This window comes from Coregonus lavaretus, assembly GCF_964263955.1.
Source record: "Coregonus lavaretus genome assembly, contig: HAP1_SCAFFOLD_4672, whole genome shotgun sequence".
Classification (NCBI taxonomy): Eukaryota; Metazoa; Chordata; class Actinopteri; order Salmoniformes; family Salmonidae; genus Coregonus; species Coregonus lavaretus.
Genome location: NW_028163840.1, coordinates 33,235 through 39,234, shown reverse-complemented (window position 1 = coordinate 39,234; position 6,000 = coordinate 33,235). Strand labels below are relative to the sequence as shown.

Genomic DNA, 6,000 nt, shown 5'->3' with positions numbered 1-6,000 from the left:
CTCCAAGTCATTAAGGTTTCGAGCCTGACGTTTGGCAACTCGAACCTTCAGCTCCCTCCACAGATTTTCTATGGGATTAAGGTGTGGAGACTGGCTAGGCCACTCCAGGACCTTAATGTGCTTCTTCTTGAGCCACTCCTTTGTTGCCTTGGCCGTGTGTTTTGGGTCATTGTCATGCTGGAATACCCATCCACGACCCATTTTCAACGCCCTGGCTGAAGGAAGGAGGTTCTCACCCAAGATTTGATGGTACATTGCCCAGCCCATCGTCCCGTTGATGCGGTGAAGTTGTCCCGTCCCCTTAGCAGAAAAACACCCCCAAAGCATAATGTTTCCATCTCCATGTTTGATGGTGGGGATGGTGTTCTTGGGGTCATAGGCAGCATTCCTCCTCCTCCAAACACGGCGAGTTGAGTTGATGCCAAAGAGCTCGATTTTGGTCTCATCTGACCACAACACTTTTACCCAGTTCTCCTCTGAATCATTCAGATGTTCATTGGCAAACTTCAGACGGGCCTGTATATGTGCTTTCTTGAGCAGGGGGACCTAGCGGGCGCTGCAGGATTTCAGTTATTCACTGCGTATTGTGTTACCAATTGTTTTCTTGGTGACTATGGTCCCAGCTGCCTTGAGATCATTGACAAGATCCTCCCGTGTAGTTCTGGGCTGATTCCTCACCGTTCTCATGATCATTGCAACTCCACGAGGTGAGATCTTGCATGGAGCCCCAGGCCAAGGGAGATTGACAGTTATTTTGTGTTTCTTCCATTTGCGAATAATCGCACCAACTGTTGTCACCAAACGTTTGACCTGTGTCATTGCCAACAAAGGGTATATAACAAAGTATTGAGAAACTTTTGTTATTGACCAAATACTTATTTTCCACCATAATTTGCAAATAAATTCATTAAAAATCCTACAATGTGATTTTCTGGATTTTTTTTTCTCATTTTGTCTGTCATAGTTGACGTGTACCTATGATGAAAATTACAGGCCTCTCTCATCTTTTTAAGTGGGAGAACTTGCACAATTGGTGGCTGACTAAATACTTTTTCCCCCCACTGTATATGCCCACAGGGAGTAATTACCGTGCATGTAAGTGTATTTAGACATAGCCTATTTCTTAAAAGTCTAAGCCGTTTTTTGACTTTATCTCAAAACAGTCCTTATGAAATTGTAAAATAATTTACATTTACATTACATTTTAGTCATTTAGCAGACGCTCTTATCCAGAGCGACTTACAGTTAGTGAGTGCATACATTTTCATACATTCTCTTCTATCGTAGAGAAACAGTGCCTCCTGTGCACGACTTTCAGTAAAGTACTCTTCTTTTTTATAAAAAGGTTTGTTGGCTCATAAAGAATCACAATATACACTAACCTGATCCATAGGAGCCATGGAGTGCAGTTAAACTTGCATTGTACAATCAAGACCCTCAAAACCATGTTGAAATGTTACTTCCATGGTCTGAAACTTAAAACCTTCACCTGTTTTAATTATTGTCATTCATGAGGTTTGGAAGGGAAGCTCGTTTCAAATATCAGTCGAACTTGAACACTTTTAAGCAAAATAAACATTTATGAAATCTCTGATAAAAAAATTGTGACCAACTAGATCAAGACGGAAATGTACATGTTGGAGTACATGCCCTGTCAAGGGGGGTAATAATCACTTCGAGGAAAAATTATATTTCAAGGTGTTGTAATAAAGAAATAAACAGAACACCAAAATCTTTTTTCTCCCCTCAAAAAACAATCAAATGGATGTGTCTGTCTCTCTGGCAATACCTGATGCTTTTGTGACAGCTAACATTCCAATGCCAAACCTGATGGAGCACAGCTACTCTTGAGGGTGAAATAAATTAATAATAAATAGAATAATTATTAAATAGGTGTAGGTGTGTATTTACTGCTCCGATGCCTGTGGGGCACTTGTTGGCTGTGTTGTCTCCTGGCGGACCATGACCTGACCTGAGGCACTGCTGGGCTTGAGCCGCTGACCAGTCTTGCCACAGAACGTGCCCTGGAACTCCTGTTTGATGGAGTCCCTGTACACCTCTCTGACGTACTTGAGGAAGGCGGTGGTCCATTGCAGGGTGGTGGCTTTGTCCGTCTCGTGGTTACAGAACGGCGCCAGCACATTCAGCTCATCACAGCAGAAGCGGATCCTCCTCCTGCGGTCCCGCTCCTTGCTGTTGTGCCTCTCTCTGCGCTGGCTACTTTCCACTGGTGGCCCTCCTCTCTTCCTGGTGCCTGCTCCTCCAGCTGCTCTTCCCTCCACTGAGTTTGGGACAATGCCGAGGCCTTGACAGCACAGGGTCCACAGGTCCTACCACGTTTAGCAGGCTTCGCCACAGCATCATCTTCCACCTTCACCCAAACTTTCTCCTCTATTGGGTTGGGGCTGTTGACGCATGGAACTTTGTCAGGCATCTTGTCTGGCCGATAGCTGAATGTGAAGTTCTTTGGAATGATCAACCCTTGATGCTTATTGGGTTCAAGCATATGCGGAACCATCCCAAACCCTTGACGGGCGCCAGCGATGGGGTTGAACATGCTTCCATATGGGTATGACAGCTCAATAGGGTTGCCCCGATCTGACCTCACCCACTTCTGCGGTTGTGGATGCATTGCTGCTTCTTGCGCCTCATTGGAGTGATGAAGCATTGTCAAAAAATTGCTAAGAGCTGCTGATTGCACATCCTGTTGTCTGGGGATTGTCACAGGGGGTGCAGTTGAACCTCTTCTCCAAGCGAACTCGGGCGGGTGGGTTGGGCCTGGACAATAGCTGTGTGCTACCGTTGTTGTATGCTTCCAAGCTGCGTTCTTGGGTCGCATCCACTGCACTCCTGACTTTAGCCAACACAGAGCCGGGGACTTCACCGCAAGTGGTGGGGGTCCTTTCTCCAGGTATAACGTTCCCGTCACTGACCAATACCATTATAATTTCGTTGATGTCTCCAGATCCCTCTGGACCAGCCGCCTGTGCCTCCATGTGTGACTGGATGATGTGCTGAAGGTGGGTGTACTCCACTTCTGTCATCTCCATCAGGTTGAGCTCAGTGCCAAAATCTGGCTTTGATCATTTGGAACACAGCCGTTTTGGCTCATGATCACCTTCACAGAATCGGGGTTGTACTGCCCCAATGCAGGTGACACATGAATGGTTTTACAAGACAAAGACTTTGACATCCTGAATAGATGGATATATTAGTCTTCAATTATAATTTCATTATCAAAATCGTCGATTTAAAACAGGCTCATGTTCAGAATTTTACCAACTGACTTTGACAGAGACCAGAGAACGGTACTGTCAGTGGCCATCTAGAAAGAATCTGAGGTGGTTAGCTGCCCCACTATCTCTATGGGCTCCCGAGTGGCGCAGCGGTCTAAGGCACTGCATCTCAGTGATTGAGGCGTCACTACAGACCCTTGGTTTGATTCCAGGCTGTATCACAACTGGCCGTGATTGGGAGTCCCATAGGGCGGCGCACAATTGGCCCAACGTCGTCCGGGTTTGGCCGGTGTAGGCTGTCATTGTAAATAAGAATTTGTTCTTAACTGACTTGCCTAGTTAAATAAAATAAAATAAAAGTTTGGCCCGAGAGAACGGTTTCCACTAGCTACAAAGTTGGCTATATCGTATAATTTATTTAAACAAATATTTGATTTTTGGTCTTAATTTAAGGTTAGGGTTAGTCATAAGGTTAGCAGTGTGGTTAAGGTTAGGGTAGAATAGGTAGAAATAGGGTTTATGACTTTGTGGCTGTGTTAACTAGTGACGACCTGAGAGAACATAGTTAATTCTCCCGTACACCAGCCCGTGAAGTGAAATCCACTTATGTTAACCAACGGCCATTTCGACAAACAATTTGGAAAATGTGTTTTGGCTGACTGCAAAACGTAAATAACAAAAGTTACTAATTATCAATTTGATGGTTAAATAGGTTAGGTCCTATCATAAATATCTCAGTCAATGACTTTTTTTCAGGTAGTTAACGTTAACTAGCAAACTACCTCAAATAAAACTCTTGCCTGCTAGCTCGAGTGTTAGCTAACTAGTTATTTTCTCTCTCTCTCTCTCTCTCTCTCTCTCTCTCTCTCTCTCTCTCTCTCTCTCTCTCTCTCTCTCTCTCTCTCTCTCTCTCTCTCTCTCTCTCTCTCTCTCTCTCTCTCTCTCTCTCTCTCTCTCTCTCTCTCTCTCTCTCTCTCTCTCTCTCTCTCTCTCTCTCTCTCTCTCTCTCTCTTGCTTCTCCTTAATTTAGGAAGAAATGTTTTTGTTCAAAACTCCTTGTCTCTCTTTGAGTCAACTACTCACCACATTTTATGCAATGCAGTGCTAGCTAGCTGTAGTTTATGCTTTCAGTACTAGATTAATTATCTGATCCTTTGATTGGGTGGACAACATGTCAGTCCATGCAGCAAGAGCTCTGATAGGTTGTCATAATTACTGTGTAAGTCTTCGGAAGTTGTCATAATTACTGTGTAAGTCTATGGAAGGGGGTGAGAACGATGAGGGTTTTGTATTGAAGTCATTGTACCCAGACAAGGACAGAAGCTAGCTGTCCTCCAGCTACACCATAGTGCTACCCTACAGAGTGCTGCTGAGGCTACTGTAGAACTTCATTGCAAAACAGTGTGTTTTAATCAATTATTTGGTGACGTGAATATATTTAGTATAATTGTATCTAAAAACGCTAACTTTTTAAATGTTTAAATATTTAACTTTTTATGAAATTCAATAAGGAGGATGGTCCTCCCCTTCCTCCTCTGAGGAGCCTCCACTGATATATATATATATATATATATTTATGGCAGATGGCCACTGACAGAGGAAGGGAAGAGAAGGGAAAGGACTTTGGAAAGCAGTCACACAAATCAAATCAAATGTTATTGGTCACAAACACCAATTTAGCAGATGTTATTGCGGGTGTAGCGAAATGCTTGTGTCCCTAGCTCCAACAGTGCAGTAGTGTCTAACAATTCACAACAATACACCTATCTAAAAGTAAAACAATGGAATTAAGATATATTTAAATATTAGAATGAGTAATGTCGGAGTGCATTGACTAAATACAGTAGAATATAATACAGTATACAGTGAGGGAAAAAAGTATTTGATCCCCTGCTGATTTTGCACGTTTGCCCAATGACAAAGACATGATCAGTCTATAATTTTAATGGTAGGTTTATTTGAACAGTGAGAGACAGAATAACAACAACAAAATCCAGAAAAACGCATGTCAAAAATGTTATAAATTGATTTGCATTTTAATGAGGGAATTAAGTATTTGACCCCTCTGCAAAACATGACATAGTACTTGGTGGCAAAACCCTTGTTGGCAATCACAGAGGTCAGACGTTTCTTGTAGTTGGCCACCAGGTTTGCACACATCTCAGGAGGGATTTTGTCCCACTCCTCTTTGCAGATCTTCTCCAAGTCATTAAGGTTTCGAGCCTGACGTTTGGCAACTCGAACCTTCAGCTCCCTCCACAGATTTTCTATGGGATTAAGGTGTGGAGACTGGCTAGGCCACTCCAGGACCTTAATGTGCTTCTTCTTGAGCCACTCCTTTGTTGCCTTGGCCGTGTGTTTTGGGTCATTGTCATGCTGGAATACCCATCCACGACCCATTTTCAACGCCCTGGCTGAAGGAAGGAGGTTCTCACCCAAGATTTGATGGTACATTGCCCAGCCCATCGTCCCGTTGATGCGGTGAAGTTGTCCCGTCCCCTTAGCAGAAAAACACCCCCAAAGCATAATGTTTCCATCTCCATGTTTGATGGTGGGGATGGTGTTCTTGGGGTCATAGGCAGCATTCCTCCTCCTCCAAACACGGCGAGTTGAGTTGATGCCAAAGAGCTCGATTTTGGTCTCATCTGACCACAACACTTTTACCCAGTTCTCCTCTGAATCATTCAGATGTTCATTGGCAAACTTCAGACGGGCCTGTATATGTGCTTTCTTGAGCAGGGGGACCTAGCGGGCGCTGCAGGAT

The 6,000-nt window shown here is 43.9% G+C and overlaps 1 pseudogene across 1 annotated transcript; it reads right to left on the bottom strand.

Moving 5' to 3' along the window:
* Nucleotides 1–988: 988 nt before the first annotated feature.
* On the bottom strand, nucleotides 989–3,193 carry LOC311117720 (transcription factor-like 5 protein; annotated as a pseudogene). Its single transcript has one exon. The product of its transcript is annotated as a transcription factor-like 5 protein (transcript).
* Between the last annotated feature and the right edge of the window lie 2,807 nt (nucleotides 3,194–6,000).